The sequence below is a fragment of the Equus asinus genome, chromosome 21 (genome assembly GCF_041296235.1).
Source record: "Equus asinus isolate D_3611 breed Donkey chromosome 21, EquAss-T2T_v2, whole genome shotgun sequence".
In the NCBI taxonomy this organism is placed as follows: Eukaryota; Metazoa; Chordata; class Mammalia; order Perissodactyla; family Equidae; genus Equus; species Equus asinus.
In genome coordinates, this window is record NC_091810.1 from 16,833,529 (window position 1) to 16,845,961 (window position 12,433).

Sequence of the window (12,433 nt, forward strand, 5' to 3'; positions counted from 1 at the left end):
GATAAATAAAATGTGGTATATCCATACAATCGAATATTATTCAGCCATAAAAAAGGAAACTACTGATACATGCTACAACATGGAAGAAACTTGAAAACATTATCCTCAGTGAAAGAAGCCAGACACAGAAGGCCACATATTGTTTGATTCCGTTTATACGCAGTGTCCAGAATAGACAAATCCACAGAGGCAGAAAATAGATTACTGGTTGCCTAGGGCTGGGTTGAGAAAAGGAATAAGGAGAAACTATTAATAGGCAGAGAGTGTCTTTTTTGAAGTGATGAAAATGTTCTAAAATTAGATAGTGGTGATAGTTGCACAACTCTGTGAGTAGACAAAAGCCATTAATTGTACACTTTCAATTGGTAAATTTTATAATGTGAATTTTATCTCAATACTGCTATTAAAAAAATACATTTTTGTTAAGTTCAATCACTGAGATTTCAGGCCTAATCTGTTACTACTAAAGCATAATCTGGTCCATCCTCGATAAAACACTGCCCAAGGTGCCCACATGTCTATGGTCAGCCTCAGCTATGATACAGCATGAATAAGGTACCATGGGAGCATAGAGCAGGGGTTAACTACCTCCGCCTGGGGAGCCGTGGAGGAATTCCCAGCCAAGGTGCTGGGACTTGAGCCAGTCAGAGGCATTTTGACCAGAGGGCTGGAGTGGGAATGCTGTATTTTAGGTCACTCCGACACCAGGGCAGAGGCTGGATGCACTAGGTAAAACCCTGGGTCAGAAGCTGGGAGCTTGAGTCTGTTGGTCCCACAGACACACCCTGCTGCCAGACCTCCCACATGCCGGCCCCTCTGCCTGGTACACCCTCCCCTCACCTCTTCACCTGGTAAGTCCTTCTCATCCTTCAAGCCTCAGCCTCGAAGTCACTTCCTCCAGGAAGCCTGCCCCAGCTGCACAGACTAGGCTAGGGTCCCTATGTTGTGCTTTTGGAGTATGCCATCCTTCTAGCACTTGTCTTGTGATTAATTACATCTTATGTCATGACTTGCATGTGGTCTGTCTCCCTCACTGAGCTCTAAGCTCCAATGAGCCACGCTTGTCTTGTTCACGGTTGCACCCTCACTGCCCAGCACAGTGTCTGACCCACACTCGGTGCTCAGTAAATATTTGGGGACTAAACCAGGTGGGCGGGAACCTGAATTGGTAGATGAATCTAGAATTCTATTAGCTGGCTTGAAGGCGAGATTTCTTTTGAAGGGAAAGAAAAGCATGACCTGAACTTCCATGAGAACAGGGAGTGGCGAGAGTCCAGGCTTTGGTGTCAGCCTGGCTCAGTCATGCCCCAGCTGTGTGACCTAGAGCAAGTCACTTTCCTTCTCTGAAAGTCAGTTTCTTTCTCTGTAAAATGGAGACAATAATATTTATCTCATTCAATCAGAGCGTGCACAAAACAGCTAGCATTCAGTCACACAAACGCTTGATAAATGACAATAACAAAAAAAATAGAGCTTTATTTTCTCAATCCTGACAATAATCCTTTGAGGATTATAACTCAGCGTGTCCCAAACTTGCGCAGTTATAGGAATCTCCTGGGAGAAACGCGGTATAAATATAGATTCACAAACTCTCGTCCTGGACGTTCTCATTCAGTGGGACTGGGGTGAGGCCTGACGACTGTATTTTCATCGGGCATTCCAGGCGACTCTCATGAGGAGGTAAGTGAGAAACACATCAGGTGTTATCATTACCCCGACTTTACTGATAAGGAGAGCGAGTCTTAGACCAGGGCTTCTCCCGTGCGCTCTAATGTGCAGGAGAGTCACCCGGGGATTCTGATTCGGTAGGTCTAGGGTGGGGCCCGAGGTCCAGGAGCTCTAGCAAGCTCCCAGGTGATATTGATGTAGTTGGTCTGAGGACCACACGGAGTGGAAGGGGCGGGGCTGGCCTGGAGAGTCAGCTCACTGGTCCTCAGATAGCGATACATTGGTGTCAGCTTAAAATGCTGATGCCTGGGTCCTGCTCCTGCAGATTCTGATGTAATTAGTGGGGGGTGTGGCCTGGGTATTGGAATTTTTAAAACCTTCCCAGATGATTCTACCACATAGCAAAGTTTGAGAACCACTGGTTTAGGTAAAAGTCATATAGTTTGAATTCATAGCTAATAAATGGCCAAGCCAGGATGTGACCCCAGGGCCAAGTATCGTGTGGGAGAGTCTACAAAATGGTAACTGATATTAATATTATTATTATAAAGATATTATCATTATTTGAGGGGGGACCCCAGAAATAAGGCACATAGAAGTAACATAAGGCTGGAGTCAAAATCTAGAGTTTGCAAGCACGAAGTGGGCCAGGCCACCACATCGGCAGGGGCTAGTCTGGGAGAGAGCCCTGCTTATTCCCCCAGCTGTGGGTAGACAATGGCGGACAAACATGGGTGCGTGCCTCGCTCTCTCTCCCTGGCAACCCTCCAAATGGCATGAGCAGCTGCTGAGGCCTGAACTCACCTGGCACCCACACTTACAGCTTTTTGAAGATGGAGACAAAAGCCAGGCTGCCCTGCCCTTGAGATCAGAGAGGTACGATTGGACAATGTTGAGAAAACTGTAGCAGCCCCTAACTCAATTTCTTACCCATTATCCTGGCGAAATGTCTCCAGGGAACAGACGTCCATGGCCTGATTAACTAGAATGCCAGACCACCGGAGACAAACATTCCAACCACAAAATTCATTTGGAAGACTCAAAACAGAAAATGCTGTCAAAGAAGACTGGCTGTAATTTCAGAAGCCATAAGAGGCACCACTTGACATGAATAATAAAAATAAAAGCTGTCATTCACCGAGGGACTGCTGTTGCTCGTCGCTGTTCTCAGTTCTCTCCACGCATGATCTCCCTTCATCCTGGAGTAGGTACTTTTGGCCCCTCTGAATAGGCCAGGGGATGCACGTTCAGAAGTCCCCAGGTCACACACATCTCTTCAGTGGCAGAGGTGGGGTCTGAACCCCTCCCTAGCTCTTAACCACTTTGTGTTCTCCTTCTCACTCTGGTAGCTGAGCCTCGTATATCATTGCCTGCTTTGGCCTTTAAACAAAGAAATATTCTTCCTCTGACTATGCAGTGTAATAATTATCCCAGATGAGCCGAGGGGAGACGGAGCCCAGCTTCTCTGTACCCACATCCATCTCTCCAAGTGCCTGCTCTCCAGCGAGTAAACAGACTGACTTTGGGATGGCTGCAGGGCCCCAAAGAGAGAAACAAATGAGGTACTCAGCTTTGAAGGGTGCCAGCACCAGAGAAAGAGAGGTTGTTTGAGCAGCTTGTCTCTGGTTTTTCATCAGAGCTTTCTGCTGTTTTAATTTGCCCCAGGGATCTGGAAAGACAAGCCTTCTATTCCAAAGGCTTCGTGCAGAAACAACTACAGGTGTGGTCATTTAATTTCCTATCTTAAAAAAAGACCAGGTGACATTGTGAACCAGCTGGCAGACATTTGTTCTAAAGAGCAGGATTGTGACTAGCTCCTATTTTGTCCCTCCACCACAGGGCATACCAGTGTTCTGTGTCCTCTACCAAGGATCCAGCATTCTCTCCCTCTGCGTCTGATCCCTGAAGCCTGAAAACCCTTTCACAGGAGGACAAAAGCTTTCCTTCCCTAATTAGAGACAGGGCTTAAAGGCAGATAGCCTCCGGAGGGAGAAAGGCAAGGTGAAGTCTTTCCATCCTATCAGCCAGCAAAGACCTAGAATCATCTTGACCTGATTCTGTCCTTTAGCAACTCACAACTAGGAATGTCTTCCTGAGGGCAACCGTAAGCAAAAAGCTGGGAGCAGTCTTCGATTTTAAGCTTTTGGCTAGCTAACGAATTAGCGAGCAAAGAATTTGAATTGCCTTTTTGTTTAATCTGCAAGCTAATGAGGAAATCTCTTCCCTCAAGTTCAGAGCTAGCTAACTAGTTAGGGAAGAACTGAACTCCAAGGTGGATTGCAAGCTCTTTTGTTGGCTTGAATCCATCTGGCTTTGGAGACTGTTTAGCTAGCAAGCAAACAAGCAAATCGTTTGGGAGACCATCTTGGTTTTTTATCATTTTGGCTACAAAACCCAGACGTTAATCTGTTCCCAATTCTTTCCTTAGCTATCAAGTGTAACCTTTGTTTCTCACCAGGCTTGGGTTGCAAATTGGTCACATACTAGGCATAATTATAGTTAATCTTGATAGAGTGCTTACTATTTGCCGGACACGGTTTTAAGGGTTTTATATGTATGAACTCATTTGCTCCTTGCAATAGTTCTATGAAGTAGGTACTATTTTCATTCCAATTTGCATATGCAGAAACTGAGAGACATTAGGTAACTTCAAGGATACAGACAATAAGAGGCCAAGTCAGGATTTGAACCCAAGAAATCTGACTCCAGAGGCCACATTGTTTTTAAATTTTAATTGTAAACATTTTATAAAAGGATAATAGACATACAGAAAAACGTACGTCATAAATGTACAGCTCAAGAAATTTTCATGAAATGAAATTAACCCAGATCAAGAAACAGAACGTGATCAGACCCCAGAAGTGCCCTCCTGCTCAGTTCTAGTCCCTACTTCTGTAACTGAGCAAGGGCTCATTCTGCTCACTGCGACTTTAAAGCCAATTGATTGCAAGACGAGTTGGTGGTTGAGAAAAGGATTTATTCAATTAGCCAGCAAAATCGGAAGATGGCCGACTCATGTCCCAAAGACCATCTTAAACAAGCACACAATCTTAAGGCAGTTATGTAGGACTAGTGGGCTATGAAGGAGGGGCTCAGGAACGTTGACCATCTGGCATTGGTGACGGGAGACGCCATACCAGGTCTTTCAGTTGTCATCCATCATGGATGCCAACATAGATGTTCTTCTCTGAGGAGGTCGTCATGTTCCTAAGAACAAAGTTATCATCTATCACTATGGGGAGGTACGTGTATCAGCCAGGATTATTTCCCAAAGCGCAGCTATTTATCTCCTAGGCTACATGCAGGGTCAAACATATACAGTTTGGGTGAGTTAGTCAGAGCGTATTCTAAGTTAGAACATGGCTTCCCTCATGTCAACCTTGCTTTAGGCCAGTATCATCCCCATCTCAGGATAACCACTATCCTGATTTCCTACTGTCTAAGATCCTACGATCTTTGCCCCTTTTTTAACTTCATATAAATCTAATCATATAATATGTATGCACCCTGCAGTGTCTAGCTTCTTTCATTCCTCCTAATGTTCGAGACTCATCCATGTAGTTGCCTCTCTATCCCATTCTGTTGGTCTATCTATCCTTGGGCCAATACCACACTCTTAATTACCACAGCTTTATGTACCATCTTCATATCGGATAGTACTAACATAGAGCTATAGTAATTAAGACAGCTTTGTTCTTCTTCAGGATCACTTCGGCTGTTCTTAGCTCTTTGCCAAGCTCATCAATCTCCACCAAAATACCTGTTGGGATTTGTTTAACTGGGATTGCATTAAAATTATGAATAAATGTGGTGAGAATTATTATCTTTACAATAGTGAGTCTACCAGATGAAATGTCCCTTCATTTTTTTATATCTCTAATCTCTCTCAATAATGTTTTATAGGATTTTGGTTTTGTTTTTTAGGTCTTATACATTTTTTTTCTTTTGCTGAGGAAGATTCACCCTGAGGTAACATCCCCTGCCAATCTTCATCTTTTTATATGTGAGCCACCATCACAGCATGGCCACTGACAGATGAATGGTGTAGGTCTGCACCCAGGAACCAAACCTGGGCCACCAAAGCAGAGTACACTGAACTTAACCACTAGACCACTGGGGCTGACCCTTATACATCTTTCATTCAGTTTATTCCTAGATATTTGATGTCTTTTATGCCATTATAAATCGATTTTTTAAATTTCATTTTTATTTGTTTGTTTCTAGTATTTAGAAATAAAACGATTTTTTGTATACTAACCTTGTATCCAGTGACCTTCCTAAATTCACTTATTAATTTAACCATTTTTGTGTAGATTCTTTTGGATTTTTTACATGCGCAATCATATCTACAAATGATGACGTATTTGTTGCTTCTTTTCCAATAACTATGCCTGTTATTAATCTTTCCCGCTTCAGAGCTCATTTCTTAACTACTATGCTACAATCCAAATTGCTGTACAGAACACCAGAGCTCTCTGTAAAACCCATTTCCCTCCTAAGTCCAACATTCCTGGGAGCCCACAGCAGGTTTTTTTTTTTAGGAAGATTAGCCCTGAGCCAACATCTGCTGCCAATCTTCCTCTTTTTGCTGAGGAAGACTGGCCCTAAGCTGACATCTGTGCCCATCTTCCTCTACTTTGTATGTGGGACACCTACCACAGCATGGCTTGACAAGTGGTGCCATGTCTGCACCCAGGATCCAAACCGGTGAACCCTGGGCCCCTGAAGCAGAACGTGTGAACTTAACTGCTATGCCACCGGGCCGGCCCCACCACAGCAGGTATTCTTTACATGTGCTCATTGATCAAGTTAGGAATGCCTTCTGCCCCAAAGAACAGAAAACCCGACCTTTGTGGAAGAAACAAATAAGAGGAGGTTTTTGTTGTTGTTTTGTTTTGCCTAATGGAGATCCTAAATAAATGGCTGCTGCAGCTCCAGCCATCACATCCACTTTCAAGGCAGGAAGAAAAAGGAAGGAGGTGAGGGCCTCCATATTTATACCCTGAGTACTTTCTCAGAAGTCCCAGAGCAGATTGCCCCTTAGGACACATGGACCAGAACTAAGCCATGTGGTCATTGCTAATTTCCAGGGAGCCTGGGAAAGTGGGATATAGAATTATTATAACTGGCTTAGACAAGATCCATAATCTGGGCCAGACACATTACCTCTTTGAACAAAATGATAGTTCACTTAGCAAAGAAGAAGGCATGGTATCGGGTGGGCAGCTAGTGGTGTCTGCCATAACTCAAACTTACCTCCACCATGACAGGCTTCTGCCTGCTCTCTCTTGCACCAGCTGGGTATTCCTGTGTCCCCTCTGGACAATAGCACCTTCTGCCACAGCTGAAGCCTCCAGGTGGTCAAGCTGCCCTGTGACGTAGCAGCCAAGTGAGGTGAATGCTTCTCACCTCCTTTCATGCCACCCTCTGTTAGAACTGTCACACAGTAGGGCTGCTCGTACTCAAACATTATAGAATTTTTAATAAAACAGATCATTTACAATCCTCTTCTTTGCAAAGACCTCAACACAAGTGTCCAGAGCTGAGCCCAGAACCAAGTGAGAACCAGGACACTGTGCACATGGCCCCAGCGAAGACCAGAATTTGCTAGTGAGTCAAGCTTGTTATACTAGGTACCCACACTCCTCTTTCCCAGGAGACACTGGTGTTCTAGTGAGCCAAGATTCTGATGTGAATCCCTGCTCAGACTCCAGCTGGGACCCTGGCAATACACATGAGTAAGCAAAAAACTAGGAAACCATTTTGGCTTCAGAGCACTTTTGAACTGGGATAACAATTTTGAATTTTTTAGCTAGCCGGCAAGTCTAGAAATGTGGGGTCTAGACCCAATCCTGGCACTAATTGGCTGCTTAATCTTAGGGAATTTCACTCCCTTCTCTGGGCTTCAGTTTCCCTACCTGAAAAGATAAGAGAGTTTGACCAGATGCCTTCTCACATTCAACCCAGCTCAACTCTTTTTAGAGCCCACCCCTATGAGAGTGTGCTAAGGGAATGCCCCAGGGGCCCTCAGTGTTCGTCAGCTTAGATGCTGAGTACCTGAGGAGGAGGTCTTAATGTTAGCACCATATTAAAGATGACGAAACTGTGAGTCACAAAGATAAGGCAACTTGCTCAAGATGGCACAGCTAATAAGCAGTGGATCAGGATTTGAACCCACTTCTATCTGACTCCATCCTGGGCTCTGGACCACCATGACATGCGACCTCTATCAGCTCCCTGGGAATGGAGCCTGTGCAGCTGCTGTGCAAAGCCTCAGCTGCAGAGAAGAGAGTCTTGCTTCTGGGTGGAGTGGGAAGGGCTCCCAGGTGAGGGGCAGGGCTGTCATCCACCTTCTCACCGTCCCTGTGCATTGTCTGCCCACATGACTACAATTCTCTGCAAAGCCCTTAGCTTTTCTCTACCATAGACTTCTTATTTTATTATTTCAATATAAATGATTTACTGGGAATTGTTATTCCTCAGACTGCTGAGCCTGCCGTAGAAATCAGATTGCCCTAATCTATAGCTAAGCTGAAACATATCCTTAGCTATAAGGATTCAGAACCGAGATAGCAGGCAGGCCATCACACTTGCCATCTGTATCATTTACTCAGCAGTGCATCTCAGGACCTGCCACATGGGAGGCCTGTAAACACATCCACATGTGTGACTTCTCTTCCCATAGTCTCCACGGGAGGTTACATACACATGCCAAAAATTCCACCTAGGAAACTTTTGTGAGAACTTATGTTGTATTTGTTGAGCTGCCTCAGTTTTCCCAAAAGAATCAACCTTTGGGAGGACAAAAGGCAAAAAAACAAATGGGAGTATTCAGTTTATTGACAATTTTCTGAGGCAAAGGCAGCCAGGATTCCAAACTCCTGAGCTCTCCACCATCACTTCCCACGGCAGGTTCCTGAGGGAGATTTGCAGAAATCTAAGCAATACCCACGCCTCCTATCCTAATAAGCTTGGTGGTCCATAGAGGAGCAGAAAGGACTCCTTTTGCCCCCTGGGCCTGAAGCTCTTAGCCAGTGCTTCTTAAAGTCTCTGGTGAAGTACCATTCCTTTTTCCAATCTGTCATGGACCAATAATTCTATAAAACACAATAAAAGTGAATTACTAGGGAAAAAAATAAGAAGAAAGACATACAAAATAAAAGCCTGAGTGTTTTATTATTAGATTCAATAGATTCAATATAGATTCAACTAGATTCAATAAAATTACTCTGTCAAATTGCCCTAAAAATTTCTAAACACTTACTCTCAATTTCAGTTCTTACCTTGTCCAGATGAGTTTCAAACAGCTTACAGATCAGCACTGGTCCCTGCACCACGATTGAGTAGCACTTTGCCAGAAAAAAACAAAGGGGCAACTATGTGGCATATGTGCCACCAGTCTCCTATCCCACAACCACAGCAGACACTGCTAACTGATCACAACACTCATGCCTGAGCACAACTCCGGATTCCTTCTCAGCACATTCATGCACTCCCAGAGTCAGATTGCATACGCAAAACGAAAACTATTTGCTATCCCTGGTTCCCCTTTCCAGTCCCACCTACTGATCCTGCCTCTCTGACTATGCAGACCTTCTGTCCTGAGCCATCCGCTCCACCCCTCCTTTCCACTCCCTCCAACATGGATAGGTCTTCCCCGTTGGAGGGGCCAGAGCCTGCCTGTGGGGGAGGCAGCCCCAGCACTGGATTCCTTGGAGGGAAGAAAGAGAAGCACAATCCTGAAATTTCAAGGAAAGAAAAGACCGAGAGAATTTCCCCCAACCCCCCGCAAACCAGTTCTATTTACGATCTCTTTACACGCCCTCGCCCCAAACAGTATGGCCTAATCATGTGCTTTGAATCTTTCACTAGAGAGACCATCTGCGGAGCACCTGCATTGTATCAGATCTTATTTTACGTGATTAGTTTTGCTGTCTCAGTTGATCATATAACACCACCATGAAATAGCCATTATTATATCCCCATTTTAACAGAGGATGAGACTCAGAGAGAGAAAGTCATAAAGCTTGGATTCAAACGGAGGTCAGTTGCCTTCCAAGGTCTGTGCGTTGATTCGTTTTATCTTCAATCTCCGTCCAGACCCAGTTTTGGAGTTGGGGAAGACAAGCTTGAGCTCCCTCTAGAGGTGACATTATGCAATCCACAGTCTTCTCCAAGTGGTACTACCAGACAGGAGTGGCAGCACTTCCCCTCCTCACCCCTAGATGGCAGTGGAGGGCAGACCAAGGCTCAGCCCCAAATGCAGCCTTTTTTTTTTTTTTGAGGAAGATTAGCCCTGAGCTAACATCTGCTGCCTATCCTCCTCTTTTTGCTGAGGAAGACTGTCCCTGGGCTAACATCCGTGCCCATCCTCCTCCGCTTTATATGTGGGACACCCGCCACAGCATGACTTGCCAAGTGGTGCCATGTCTGCACCCGGGATTCGAGCCAGCGAACCCCGGGCTGCCGAAGTGGAACGTGGGCACTTAATCACTGAGCCACCGGGCCGGCCCCCTCAGCCTTTTATCTTAAAGATCGTATATTGATGCGCATGGAGGAATTACAGTGTCTGCTCCTACAGCCCTTAGGTATTGCTAGGGCAGTTAATTGGACATTATTCATTTGCTTCTCTGGGTCCTGGAATCTTGACATTTTAAAGTGGGAGGCTACAGAGTGTCCACCCAAAAAACTGAAAGAATGAGTCAGTATTTTATCAAAAGCATTGGCTGGAGAATTCACCCATCTGGCCTCAGCAATCTGGCCTCCTAGACAACGGTGGAAATAAATAAAGGCAAATAAGAAAATGAGAATAACAACTGCTACTGTTTATTGAGCTCCATATGCCATGCGCTGTGATAAGCATGTATATGTTCCTAAATATATATGTATATATATTCCTAAAATCCAAACAACATTCCTTTGCATTTCCTCAGTAAAGGGGAAATTTTTCTACTTTGGGAGAGCAGTTTTTCACAAGACCCTAGAGTTGTTTGGTATAGAGGCAGATGAATCAGGTGGGCGATGGAACTGAATCAGGGCTGTATTTGATCCAAAACGAAATGATGACGATAGAGTAATAAGATCAATTTCCTATGCGTCCCAGAAACCAGCTCTGAAGACTGCTAAAGAGGCGGCCGTGGAAGATTTTGAACGCTGGCAGCCTCCCAAAAGATTATTTGTAGTCAAGGTGACTTTTTTTCCCTTTCCAAAGAAGCAGCATTTATTTGTTTTCTGAATTGCAAAGTCCATTTATTTTTCCTGTAGAAAGTGGAAAGTAGAAAAGATTAAAAACAAAAACATAAATTATTTGTAATTTCCTGTGATTGTTTTTGTTGTTTCCAATGTTGTTGCTATTAAAATTATGCTGCAATGAATATTCCTGTATATATTTTTTGTACATTTCTGATTATTTCCTTACTATAAATTTCTAGATATGGAATTTCTGGTGGATCAAAGAGTATGCATATTTTTAGAACTTTCAAAATTCATTGCCAAGTTGGTAAGTGGAAAATGTTATCTTATTTTAAGGTGACTGTTTTGATCATTAATAAGATGGAAATTTTTTATAGATTTGTTATTGTGTTTGTTCTTTTGTGGGTTGCCTATCCATGACTTTTGCTTATTTTCATATTGCTGCATTTATCTTTGTTTTTCTTGTAAGAAATGCTTGTAAAGTGAGGCAGCCAGCCCTTTGTATGTCATGTACTTCACTTTCCCTAATTTGTCACTTGCCTTTCAATCTTTAGTGATTTTTTTGGTTACATTTTTTATTTTCATGTAGTCAGAATATGGATCTTTTTCTATACAGTATCTGTCTTTGCATATAGATTTAAAAGCCTTTCACATATGGAGATAAATATTCGTTAAGGCGACTTCTTTGCGTGTTTTTGGGTTTACAAACACTGGTATGTTGTTTTGAAGTCTCAGCACTTTATAGTCACGCTTTTTAATTTATTCTTTCAGTCATTTTTTTTCAACCAACATCTGATGAGCACTTCTATTTGCCGGGCTCGAAGCCCACAGTCGGGTGTGCAGTGATGAATATTTTAAGAGCTCAGAGATCACCCTGACCGCACTCTACTTCGGCCAAAGCCAAACCTGGAAACCCAGGAAGCAGCAGCAGCAGAACGAAGAAGCAAATGGTGGGCGCTCCCCTCAGTCTCCTCTCCTCGACCTCAGGGTGTGCCTTAGATGCCAGTGCTTCCTGGAGTTCTGGTCTAGGTCTTCTTTCCTCTCACTCCTTCAGGGTCCCTGAGTGATCACCTCCAGTGCCTGTAGGGGTGAGGACCCCCATAGCACCCTCCTGAGCTCCAGCTACATGTGCTACCTTCATCAACACCCGTGGGCCCCACCAGCACCTCCAACTCCACACATCCCACATGGAGCTCATCATCTTCCCCACAAACCTCACTGCCCTTGCTGAGCTCAGGAAATGGCCACACTATCTACCCAAGGGTCAAGCCAGCAGCCTGGGGTCACCCGTCATTCCTACCCTCTCTATTGCCTCTGGTATCTAACCAATCACCAAATCTTGACAATTCTGCCACCTAACATATTTCATCTCCATCTCCTTCTTTCCAAACCCATCACCAGGACCTTACTCTGGGCCCCCTCATCTTGCACCTAGATTACTGCCCCAGCCTCCTAACTAAACTCCACACTTCCTGTCTGGTCCCCTTCCAATCCACCTTCCACAGAGCAGCCAGTGATCATTCTAAAGGGCAACGAAGTCCACGTCATGTCCCTCCTTCAGTTGATCCTCACT

The 12,433-nt window shown here is 44.4% G+C and overlaps 1 long non-coding RNA gene across 1 annotated transcript; it reads right to left on the minus strand.

The window, feature by feature from the left end:
* Positions 1-4,477: 4,477 nt before the first annotated feature.
* On the minus strand, positions 4,478-9,397 carry LOC139041450 (uncharacterized). The gene is made up of 3 exons (XR_011496622.1): positions 8,952-9,397; positions 6,925-7,039; positions 4,478-4,875 (listed from the first exon to the last, which is right to left on the minus strand). It is a non-coding gene; the product is annotated as an uncharacterized lncRNA (long non-coding RNA).
* Between the last annotated feature and the right edge of the window lie 3,036 nt (positions 9,398-12,433).